Raw genomic sequence first — 12,561 nt, 5'->3', positions numbered from 1 at the left:
GTATGGTTTAAGTTGATGGTCTAGTTTCATTCTATATTTTACACGCACCAGTCCAGTTCTTGCAACACAATTTATTGACAAGACTGTTTTTCCTCCATTGTGTTTTTGTGCCCCCTTTCTCAAATATTAATTGAACATAGAGACATGGGTTTTTTTCTGGGTTGTCTATTCAGTTCCATTGATCTATGTGTCCGTCCTTATGTACCAGACTTTCTTGATTACTGTGGCCTTGTAAAATAGTTTAATATCAAGTATTGCGATGCCTCCAACTTTGTTCTTTTTCAAGAGTGCTGAAGCTATTTGGAGTCTTTTTTTGGTTCCATATAAATTTTTGGAATATTTGTTCTAGATCTGTGAAATATGCCATTAGATATTTTAATAAGAATTGCATTGATTCTATAGATTACTTTGAGTAGTATGGACATTTTAATATTAATTCTTCAAACCCATAGACTCAGTGTATGCTTCTATTTATTTGTATCCTCCTCAATTTCTTTCTTCAGTGTTCTATACTTTTCTTAGTACAGATTTGTTACATCCTTGGTTAAATTTATTCCTATGTACCTTATTTTTCTTGTTGCTATAGTAAATGGGCTTTTTTTCTTTGTTTTTCTTTCTGATGGTTCATTGTTTAATGTACAAGAGTGCCATCAATTTTTTAATATTGTCTTTATTTCCGCTACTTTACCAAAATCACTTATTAGGTTAAATAATTTTTTGGTGGAGGCTATAGGTTTTCCATGTGCACTATCACGTCATTTGTGAATAAAGACAGGCTTTATTTCTTTTTCTAGTCTAATCTCTGTAGCTAGAACTTTCAGTATTATGTTGACTAAGTGGTGAAAGTAGGCATCCTTGTCTTGTTACTGATCTTAAGAGGAATACTTTTAGATTTTGCCCTTTGAGTTTGATATTGGAAGTAGGTTTCTCATATATGGCCTTGATATGTCGAGGTATGCACCTTCTATTCCCACTTTGCTGAATGTTTTTTATCATAAATGGATTAGTTTGCTTTTTCAACATCTATTAATATGAGCATGTGATTTTTATCTTTCATTTTGTTTATGTGGTGTATTATGTTTATTAATTTGTAAATGTTATACTATCCTTGCATCCCTGGGATAAATCCTACTTGATCATGGTGTATTATCTGTTTAATATATTGCTCTATACCAGATTGTCAATATTTTGTTGAGGATTTTAGCATCTATCTTCATCACAGATATTGGCCTGTAATTTTCTTTATTGTTGTGTCTTCACCTGGTTTTATAATTAGGATAAGCCTAGCCTCTTTAAAAGAGTTTTGAGGTCTTCCATGTCCTTGCATTTTTTTGGAATAGTTTGAGAGAGATAGGAGTTAGTTCTTCTTTCAATATTTAGTAAAATTTTCCCAGGAAGCCTTCTGGACCAGGGCTTTTGTGTGCCAGGAGTTTTTTGATTACTGTTTCAATTTCACTAGCTGTATCAGTCTGTTCAGGCTTTCTGCTTCTACTTGATTCAGTTTTGGGAGAATGTAAGTTTCTAGAAATTTGTTCATTTTGCCTAAGTTGTCCCATTTCTTGGCATATAGTTTGCAATAGTAATTTCTAACATTCCTTTGTATTTCTCTGGTATTGTATGTTACTTCTCTTCTTTCATTTATGATTTTATTTATTTCAGTCCTTTCTCTTTTTATCTTGATGAGTCTGGTCAAAGGTTTGTTAATTTTGTTCATCTTTTAAAAGAACCAGGTCCTGGATTCATTAATACTTTGAATTTTTTTAGACCCTATATCATTTAATTCTGCTCTGATCTTGATAATTTACTTTCTTCTAGTTGCCTTGGATTTTGTCTGTTGTGGTTCCTCCAGTTCTTGTAGAAGTAGGGTTAGGTTGCTTATTTGAGATTTTTCTGTCTCCTTTGAGTAGGCCTGTATTGCTATGAATTTCCCTCTCAGAACTGCCTTTGCTGTATCCCTTACATTTTAGGCTGTTGTATGTTCATTTTCATTTGTTTCCAGATACTTTTTTATTTCTTTCTTGATCTCATTGGTAACCCATTCATTATTTAATAATCTGTTTTTCAGTCTCCATGAATTTTAAGGATTTTGAGTTTTTTTCTTTAAGATTGGTTTCTAGTTTCAAGCCGCAATGATCTGAGAAAATGCTTGATGTGATTTGTATTTTCTTGAATTTGTTAAGTCTTGTTCTGTGTCCTACCATGTGGTCTGTCTTTGAAAATAATCCATGTGTGTTTGAAAGGAATGTATACTTTGTTTCTTTGGGGTGAAATGTTCTGTAAATATCAATTAAGTCCAGTAGATCTAGAGTGTCAGTCAATGCCACAATATCCCTGTTGATCCTTTGTTTGAAATATCTATTCATTGTTAACAACTGGGTGTTAAAATCCCCTATGATGACTGTGTTGCTGTCAATTTCTTCCTTAATGTCCTCCAACATTTTGTTATATATTTAGGTGCTCCTGCGTTTGGCATATATATGTTTACAAGATTTAAATCCTCTTCTTGGGCTGCTCCCTTAAGTATTATGTAGTGACTTCTTTATCTCTTGTTATGGCCTTAATTTTGAAGTCTGTTTTGTCTGATATTAGTATTGCTACCCAAGCTTTATTTTTTTCTTTCCATTTGCTTGTTAATTTTTTTTCCCACTCCTTCACTTTCACTCTGTGTAGATCTTTTGTTCTGAGGTGGATCTCTTGTAGACAGCATATATGCAGATCATGTTTTCTTAGCCAGTTAGCTACCCTATGCCTTTTGATTGGAACATTTAACTCATTTACATTTAAGATTATTATTGATAGGTACTTGTTCACTGCCAATTTTCCTTTGTACTTTTGTTCCCCATTCCCTCTCTCTCTGCCCCTCTTTCTCTCCTCCTTCTTAAAGCAGTCCCTTTAGCATCCCTTGCAGTGATGGTTTGGTGGAGATGTACTCTTTTAGCCATTTTTTTTTTTTTTTTTGGCTGGGAAGCTCTTTATTTCACCTTCCATTTTAAATGAAAATCTTTCTGGATAGAGTAGTCTTGGTTGCAGGTCTTAGCTTTTCATTAGTTAGAGTATTTCGTGCCAGTCCCTTCTGGCTTGTAGTGTTGAGATCAGTTGATAACTATATTGGATCCTCTTGTATATTACTATCTGTTCCTCCCCTGCTGTCTTTAAGATTTTCTCTTTGTCTCTAATTTTGCCATTTTGATTATGATGTGTTTTGGAGTGGGCCTCTTTGGGTTCATTTTGATTGCAATCCTATGTGCTTCCTGAACTTGTGTGACCTCTTCCATCATCAAGTCAGGGAAATTTTCTGTTATTTTTTCATAATGTTTTCTATCCTTTGCTCCTTTTCTTCTACTTCCAGTATTCCTATAATGCAAATGTTATGTTTCATATTGCCCTAAAGCTCCATGTTACCCTAAAGCTTTTCAACTATCCTCATTGTTTTTGGAGTCTTTTTTTGTTGTTGTTTTATTTCTCTGACTGTTTTTTTAATCTACCTTGTCTTCCAGATCGTTGATTCTCTCCTCTACATCATCTAGTCTGATATCAATTCCTTCTAATGTGTTCTTCATTTCAGATATTGCAGTCTTCATTTCCACTTAGTTTTTATTCACACTCTCTGTGTCCTTTTTTCATGCTGGTGTAGTGCCCACTCAGTTCCTTGTAGTTCTCACTTAGTTCCTTTAGCATCCTTACAATTTGAACTCTATGTCCAAATAATGTTCTGATAATGTTCTTGACTCAATTTCATTTAGCTCTTTTTCTGGAAATTTCTCCTTTCCTTTAAATTGCGTGCTGTTTCTTTGTCTCCCCATTTTAGGTGACTCTTTTTGTTTGTTTCTGCATATCAGATTGTTCTGCTTTGATTCCTTGTCTTTGCAGGGTGGCTTTCTCTGATAGAAGTACTTTGGGACTAAGTGGTATACTCTCTTTGATCTTCTGAGCTGGAAAAAGATTAAGAATAATATAAGATAGGAAAAAATAATGAGATGACTAAAGAAAAGAAGAAATGATTTTGAAAGGGAATTGGGTGAAAAAAATAATAAGAGTAAGGACTAGAAACAAGGTAAAGAAAGGGAGAAATAAAATTTAACATGTAAAAAAAGGGAAGGGAGGTGCAAAATGGAGTAAGAAAAGGAAAGAGTATATAGATGAGGTCTGAAATAAAATTTTTAAAAGAGTGAACCAATAGGAACAAAATTAAAGAAAAACAACCACAGGGTCAATAACAGTGACAGCTGAGTAAAGATCAATAAAAGTGGAAAGGAAGTGGGGATATTATAAGAAAAAGAGAATATTAGATGTTTACAGTAAAGAAAACTGATTTTGAAAGGATAGAGGGAGGAAAAATAGTAACTAAGGAATAAAATCCAAGCTAATAAAGTGAAAAATTAAAATTTCAAATGTAAATAAGCATGGGAAGGAGGAAGGCAAAATGCAGTAAGTGAAGGAGATAGTAACCTATGAGATTTGAAATTAAAAAAAATAGTGAACAAATGGGAATGATATTGAAGAAAAACAGTGATAACCAAAATATTCACAACAAACAAGTAATGATTAATAAAGGTAGAAAAAATAAAAGTATTATGAGAAAGGGAAAAAGACTAAAGGAAAGAAAAAATAATTTATGGAGGAGAAATAGTAAGAGTAAGGAATAAAGACAGGATAAAGAAAGAGGGAAATAAAATTTAAAACAAAATAAGAAAGGGAAGGAAGAGGGCAAACTGGAGTAAGACAAGGGAAGGGTAAAATGTGAGATTGGAAATAAAAATATAAATAAAAAGAATAAAAAGGCAAAATAATTAATTGGAATGCAAATGAAAAAAATGTTAAAAGGCTATATGCAAGAAAAAAATACAAATAATGAAGAAAAACATGGTGGAATATGTCTCAGCAGAGTTTCATGTTTGCCTTCCATCTTCTCCTTCTGGATCTGCCTCTGGCTTTTTATCAGCTTAAGGTCCAGGGGTGCATCATCCAACTTCTGGCAACACTGCATATACCACATTCACCTGCCTCCAGAGGGGATTTCTATCATGATCATTAAGGTGAAACCCCTGGATCTCCTCTGGGAGGTGCTATTCAGTCTTCTGGAAATATTGCGGGTGTGTTTCCCTGACTGTGTGTCATGTATCTGTGTCTGTTCCAGCTTATTTTCAATAATGTATAGTTTTTGATATACTAACTCTCTGTTTCAAGGCAGGGGCCAATCTATGTAAGAGGGTCAGCTCTTTCCTACTTTGTGCTCTGATGGCAGCTCTGTGTGAGAGCTGAGGCTGGGCAGGGCCCTGGTTACCCCTTGGCGCATGGATTTCTCATCTCCCTTTCTTGCTGGTTTCAGGGGAATAGAGCCCTAGGGACCAGTGTATTTTTTTCTCTCTGAGAGAAGTACAAAATGGGCCCTTTTGGCATTTCTCTTTCTGTCTTTCTCCTGTGGACTGCACCCAGCGGGGGGTTCCTGAGCCCAGCCTGACTGTTCTACAGAGCTTCCCTGTTGGATTCAGTGCTTGCAATCCTGCAAGTTGTTGGGGCTGTGTATGTCCTTCCCTTATTAGAAGTTTGAACTCTGCCAGGGAAGGAGGTTATTCCTTGCTATAAATAATCTCAGGTGCTCAACTTTTCCCCATCTAATTCCCAGCCCAGTGCCCTTACAGTAAACACAGTATTGAACTCTCCATTTTGTGTAGCCCCTGGCTTGCTAGCCATGCTGGGTGGAGGCCCAAAAACCCCTTTTCTGTGTGAATTTCTGATCTCCCTGCCCAACTTTATTCAGTGGGATAAAACTGTGTTTTCAATCTTGTCCCTTTGCTAGCAGGGCAGCTATGCATAGGGTCCCTGCCCAGCATGCTTCAGATTCCTCTTTATAAAGTCTCTCTGTGGCACCAACACTGATGTACTGAGTCACTGTCCAGTTGTCCAGTTAGTTCTTCATGCACACCATCTCTCCAAATAGCAAAAAAACTCAGTCACAGCTGACCATAGCCTGCCTCTGCCTGACACAGATGTGGCTCCTGATCATTTTTGGAGATAGAGTCCCTCTACCTCTCTGGCACTTTTTCCTGGTTGGTGTTTGGCACTGCAATTATGGATGTGCTGCTCACCATGTGTGTGTATCCTGAATCTCCCTGACTCTGTATATCCTCCCAAGTCACTCCCAGCCAGGTTCTGGGGGTTCCTTCTTTGGGACTGGGGCACACTGCCTTGGGAGGGGAGTGAGACACAAAACTGTGATTTCTAACTGGTGTTCCCACTGCTGCAGGCACCACACATGGAGTATTTCCCTTTCAATTTATAAAACCTCCTTATGGTCCATTATGAAGTGTCTTACATAGTCCTTGTATTCAGAACTTCATATCAGCTAAGATTCTGTTGATTGTTCAGGTTATCTGTTGGAAGATTAGCTGAGAATCTGGGTTGGGATCAGGAGCAAGTGGATTCAACTTCCACTTACTCTGCTGCCATCTCAGACAAAATTATTTGAAATCACAATACACTACTTTCTGTTTGACCTTGGAGAAATGAGTTCTAAATGTTACAGCTTCTTCCTCTTTAAAACAAGGAAGGTATTCCTGAAATAGAAAAGAAAATATGTGAATGAATTCTGATCATTTCTAATAATATGTGCCCACTGTATTGAATAGCATATACTTTGTAGGAAAAAAAATGGTCATCTTTTATTTTGTAAAAATAAATGTTTCTTATATTAGACTAAAATACTATGCATCTTGAAACATTATTTTTAAAAGGTAAAACTCATGGATTTTTAGAGCTCTTTGTAAAATTTGAGAAGGTCGTTTTCAAGATAGTAGACAAGAGAATGGAAATGACCTCCTCCCAAGCCAATCTGGAATTACAACTAAATTGTGGAGAAATCACCTAGAACAAAAGACTGAACAAGAGTGAGAGAGAAGTCTTATAACCTTGAACACACAGAAAAATGAGCTTTAGCACAACCTGACTGGTAAGGAGTGCCGTAGAGACTCGAGAAGGCAGCTGGGCACCCATGGGTGGCAGTGCCAGAGGGATATTTAAATGGCCAGAAGTATCTCCCTGAGAAGAGTCGGGTCTAAACTATAAGCAGGGATCCTCAGCTTATAGCACCAGAGCCCAAAAAGTACACAGATAACAGCCAGCTGCAAAAAGCAACAGGGTTGCTCTCTGCCAGAGGTGGGTGCTGGAGATGTAAAGAGCCATTTAAAGGGCCAAGGCATAAATTTTTATTTGTGGCCACTTACCCTGGACTCCAGCAAAGGCAGGGGAAGAATGGGCTAGAGACACCTTAGGGGACTTAGGGGACTTAGAGACTGGGGAATGAAGCTTTGGAGAGTAGCTGGTGGGATCCCAGTGCTGACTCATCCCCCATACAACAGCTACCATCCAGCTCAGGCAGACAACTCCCCTGAGGCAGCAGCCTGAGAGGAAACAATAGCCATTCAACCAGAAGGGACTCTTTCCTCGCCCTCTGGTTCCTAAACATGACTGCTGAGTACAGAATGAACAGATTAACAACTGAAGGAGAGAGCCACAGACAGTAAATTCCTGGAAGTCTCTAACAGGGTGTCTAAGGTCAGATGGAGTCAATATCTGACATCATCAGAAGCAGATCCAGAAAGAAAAAATAGCAGTAAATACTAGAGGCTACTAAGATGAAATCCACTGTGGTCCTCTCCATGACTGTGATATTTTCTTTACTATATAGATTTTTAAACATCCATTTCAGGTCCACCAAGTTTGTGTATATTTAGTCATTAGATTTTATACTAATAGTTTATTTGTCTCCTTTCTTATAATAGTCTTAATATCTTTACAGCCTTATTAATACTGTTTCATTTGCTATTGATAGTGGGATTCGAGGAAAGAGTTACTTTTGTGGATGTAGGTTTGTTTCCTGGGCTTTGTGATTTTCTTTCAGCAGCACCTGCACAAAAATACACAAGATGTGGTAGGCAGATTGACCCTCAGTCAATCAGCTGGAGGGTAGGACCACAAAAGAATGACTAAAAAACAACGAAAACTCAATTACTTCCAGAGAGCCAACATAAATGGCATAAAAGACATCCCAAGAGCATCAAGTTCAGGAGATCAAGAAGACTGCACCACTGAATCTCACAGGTCTCCTACCATAGAAGTTCATACCACAAAGTCAAGAGGTCAAGATAGATCAATTTAAGAAGCAGAAACAAAAAAGAAGAGTTTCACAAATAATGGAAAGAAAAAGAAACACCTCCCAATCAAAGTAAAAGGAGGAATCCTCAAAAAGAGAACTAAATTAAATAGAGGCAAATAAACTATCAGATATTGAGATAAAAAAAATGGTCATAAGGAAGCTCAATGAGCTCAGTGAGCTAAGAGAATTACCAAAAACTACAAGGAAACTATGAAGAACTTACTGCAAACTATATCACCATGAAAAGGACATAGAAACTATCAACAAGAGGCAAGAGGAAATAAAGAATACAACTTCAGAATTGAAGAGCAAAGTAGAAGGAATCAAAAACAGGGTAGAGGAAGCAGAGGATCAAATCAGCCATCTGGATGACAAGGTAGAAAAAAGCTCCCAGAAAGAGCAAGAAAATGAAAAACAACTAAAAAAGAATGGAGAGTCATGTAGGAAAATGCAGGACAACCTGAAATGTAATAATATCTGTGTAATAGGGATACTAAAAGGAGAAGAAGAGGAGCAAGGATAGAGAACCAGTATGAAAAAGTAATGATGGACTTCCCTAATTTGAGGAGAGAAAAAGTCACACAAGTCCAGGAAGCACAGAGTCCCATTCTAGAAGAACACAAAAAGGCACATTCCGAGACACATCATAATTCAAATGGAAAATATTAAAGGCAAAGAGAGAATAAAGGCAGCAAGGGAGAAACAGATAGTAACATATAAGGGAGCCCCAATATGCCTAGCACCTGACTTCACAACAGAAACACTAAAAGGGAGGCTAAAAGAATACCTCCACCAAATCAGTATTACAAGATATGCCAAAGGGACTGCATTAAGAAGATGATGAAAAAAAGTGAGAGAGAGAGGAACACAAATACAAAGGGAAAAAATGAATAAGTACCTATCAGTAATGACTTTAAGTGTAAATAGATTAAATGACCCAGCAAAAGACATAGGGTAGCTGAATGGATAACAAAACATGACCTGCACATATGCTGCCTACAAGAGACCCACCTCAATACAAAGGACCTACACAGACTGAAAGTGAAGTGTTCGAAAAAAATATTCCAAGCAAATGGACAGGAAAAAAAAAAGCAGAGGTAACAATACTTATATCAGATGAAATAGATTTCAAAACAAAGGCCATAAAAAGAGATCCAGAAGAACACTTCATAATACTTGAAGGAAGAATCCATCAAGAAGACTTAAACATTGTAAACCTATATAGAGCACCCGAATATAGAAGGAAAATCTTGGAGGTCATCGAGAAAGATATAGACAGCAACACACTGATCGTAGGGGGTTTTAACACCCCACAGTCACTAAAAATGGAACTGTCTTTTGACTCTATAATTCCACTGTTGGAATTATAGCCTAAGAATCCTGAAACACCAATTCAAAAGAACCTATGCACCCCAATGTTCATAGCAGCACAATTTACAATAGCCAAGTGCTGGAAGCAACTTAAGTGCCTATCAGTAAATGAGTGGATCAAAAAATTATGGTACATTTATACAATAGAATACTATGCAGCAGAAAGAAAGAGCTACTACCCTTTTCAACAGCATGGGTGGAACTGGAGAACATTATGCTAAGTAAAATAAGCCAGAGGGTGAGAGACAAATACCCTATGATCTCACCTATAAGTGGAACTTAACCAACAAAACAAACAAGAAAAATATAACCAACAATATTGATAGAAAAAAACAAACCAACAGTAATGAGAGGGAAGGAGAGAGGGCATTAGGGGGAAAAGAAGAGGAAAGGTGAAATCAAGAAACATATAGAAAGGACCTGTGGACAAAGCCAAAGTGGGGGAGGATTAAGGGTGGGAGGTGGGGGTGGGTGGGGCAGAGGAAAGTGGTGGTGGGAAAATGGCGACAAAAGTAATTGAACAATAAAAAGTTTTTAAAAAATTAAAAATAAATAAAATTTGAGAAGGTATACTTCCATGATCTGCCATTTTTTATTCCTTAGTATTCTAAAGCTCCATTTTTAAAGGAGAATAACAAGTGATTTTCCATTCATATTAGTTACATACCAAAGTGGTAAATGAAGACTGGCATGTTTATAAGTAACCTCATCTATCAAGTCAAGGGTTAGTCCTACTTTCTCTAAATCCCTATGTTGAAAGCTTAACAACCACCACAACTTATGGGATGTGCAGAAAATATAAATACTCACAATTTAAAAATTTTCTTATTTTAAGGAACAGTTAAAAAATAATTTACAGTCCTTGCTGGTGTGGCTCAGTTGGTTGGAGCATCATCCTGCAACACAAAAAGTTTAGGGGCTCAATTCCCTGTCAGAACACATGTGGAAATCAACTGATTGATGTTTCTCTCCCTCTCCCTTCCTTTCTTTCTAAAATCAATAAACATATTTTTAAAAAATTAAAAATAAAAATAATCCAGAAAAAATAAAATGAGAATTTAATATAATTATTTTGGAGAGCTAAAACCACATTTAGTAACAATTCAAATGTATAAGAAATTGAAAATTTTTAGAAAACTATAATGTTGAACTAAATATTAAATTAAAAGGATATTATGTTACAAATATACCATATCAATGGCATCTAATATCAAATTTTAAGTGCTTTATTTTAAAAGACCAGTTTTCATAGAACATTCTTTATGCGCTATAACAATGATAACTCATTTATATACACTACCAATTGAATCCTCATGTGGCTCATATTTAGGTAAAGAAGCTTAGGCAGGAATAACATCAAGTGACTCAGATCACTGTCACAGGACATAAACAGCCAGTGATCAGTAGAATGGATGCTATTTAAATTCAGGTCCATTTGAATCCATTTTCTGTGTTATATGCATCACTCATGGATCCAGAATTACAGAATTTGCTTTGAATGGCTTCCTATTGTACCACAGCTAGCAAGATTTTTGTGGAAGTATAATTTCTGTAGTTTTCATTATGTGGATAAGACTTTTATATCCTTTATATTTTAGAAAGTTATTATAAACTTCAAAAATCTTTTCCAAACTACATCCCCTTCCTTCACAGCACACCCTTTTTAAATGCACTAAGCACCAACTTGAGTGGTGAGAATTAAGCATAGACAGCTTCATTTTATCCAAAAATTGAATTTAAGTATGATTAAACTAAGAATTTTAAATTTAGTTTCCTCCTTATTTCATAAAGAAATTTTACACCATATATATTACATCTCATATTTCTCAAAAAATTTTGCAATTGTAAAGACAAATAATTATTCATGTAAAGACAGAAATATTTCTCTAAAAAATGAATAAATAATGACACTACACTATATTTGTTATAATTTGAATTGTATATTTAGTTCAACTTTTATTAACATTTGGAAAATGTGTTTACTAGGTAAAGTCATATGGAAAAGTCAAATAAAGTATACAGAACTTATTTACTATTTCTTATTATAAAATATCACTTTAGAGACTTGAAACAGCAATATTTATAATATTTATCCTACTGCTCTATTTTCCTTGTTCTGGGGAAAGAAAGGATTATAATACAAAACTTTGAGTTCAGCGGCCTCTTATGTATGTTGTTTAAGAATCAGTTTCACATAGTGAATACTTTGGCAGTCTAAACACACACAGGTACCCCTAGCAGTAGAGAATAATAGTTCAAAGTCATAAACAATGAGACATGCAAGCACTATCATTAGTGCTGTAATCCATTTTATGTGCATGTGTGTGCAGTTTATACAACTGGTAAATTTTGGTAATCCAACTGTAAGTCTTATGAAGAATTACAAACTCCCTCCATTTCAATAATCTTATATTTCTCAAAAAATCTTATAATTGTAAAGACATGTTTATTTCATGAAAACAAATTTATTTCATGCTATTAAATTAACATTTGAATTCTTCTGTGAAAGCTCAATATGCATTTTCCTTGAGCCTGAGTATTACCTTGTGTTTAAGAATGAAACATTATGGTTTGTGATCCAGTTTTTCTAAATTTGGGTTTATTTCTGTCTTCCAAAAATTTATAAATAAAAATGTTATTGGGAAGTCCATGGAACTGTATTGTTTCATGTTCAACTGTAAGTAAATTTTTTTCATTTGTTTATTGATATATAAATGTTTGTTATAATAGCCATTTTTACTAATATTCAGTTTTTTTCTAGATCATCCCCATGTAAAGGACTCAAGAAAACAATCTAATAAAACTATTTTATATTAAAAGCTCTGAAAACATTTAAAATCCATAGAAAATAAAAATTCTAAAATTAAGAGGACAAAACACAGTTATCTTTGGACAAGTAAGTATAAAGGAAAGCTAGGAGACTGGTATCCAGAAAAATTACTTTCTCTTACTGATTTTCACTGTGAATAAACAAGCTATATTTGCTTTCAAATAAACCCAATTGGTTAATATTTATATCTCATGATCTGTTCAGG

Source organism: Pteronotus mesoamericanus, unplaced genomic scaffold (assembly GCF_021234165.1).
Source record: "Pteronotus mesoamericanus isolate MK-2021 breed Mesoamerican mustached bat unplaced genomic scaffold, CSHL_Meso_final contig_100, whole genome shotgun sequence".
In the NCBI taxonomy this organism is placed as follows: Eukaryota; Metazoa; Chordata; class Mammalia; order Chiroptera; family Mormoopidae; genus Pteronotus; species Pteronotus mesoamericanus.
The sequence above is the reverse complement of the archived record's forward strand: the minus strand, read 5'-3'. Positions refer to the sequence as shown.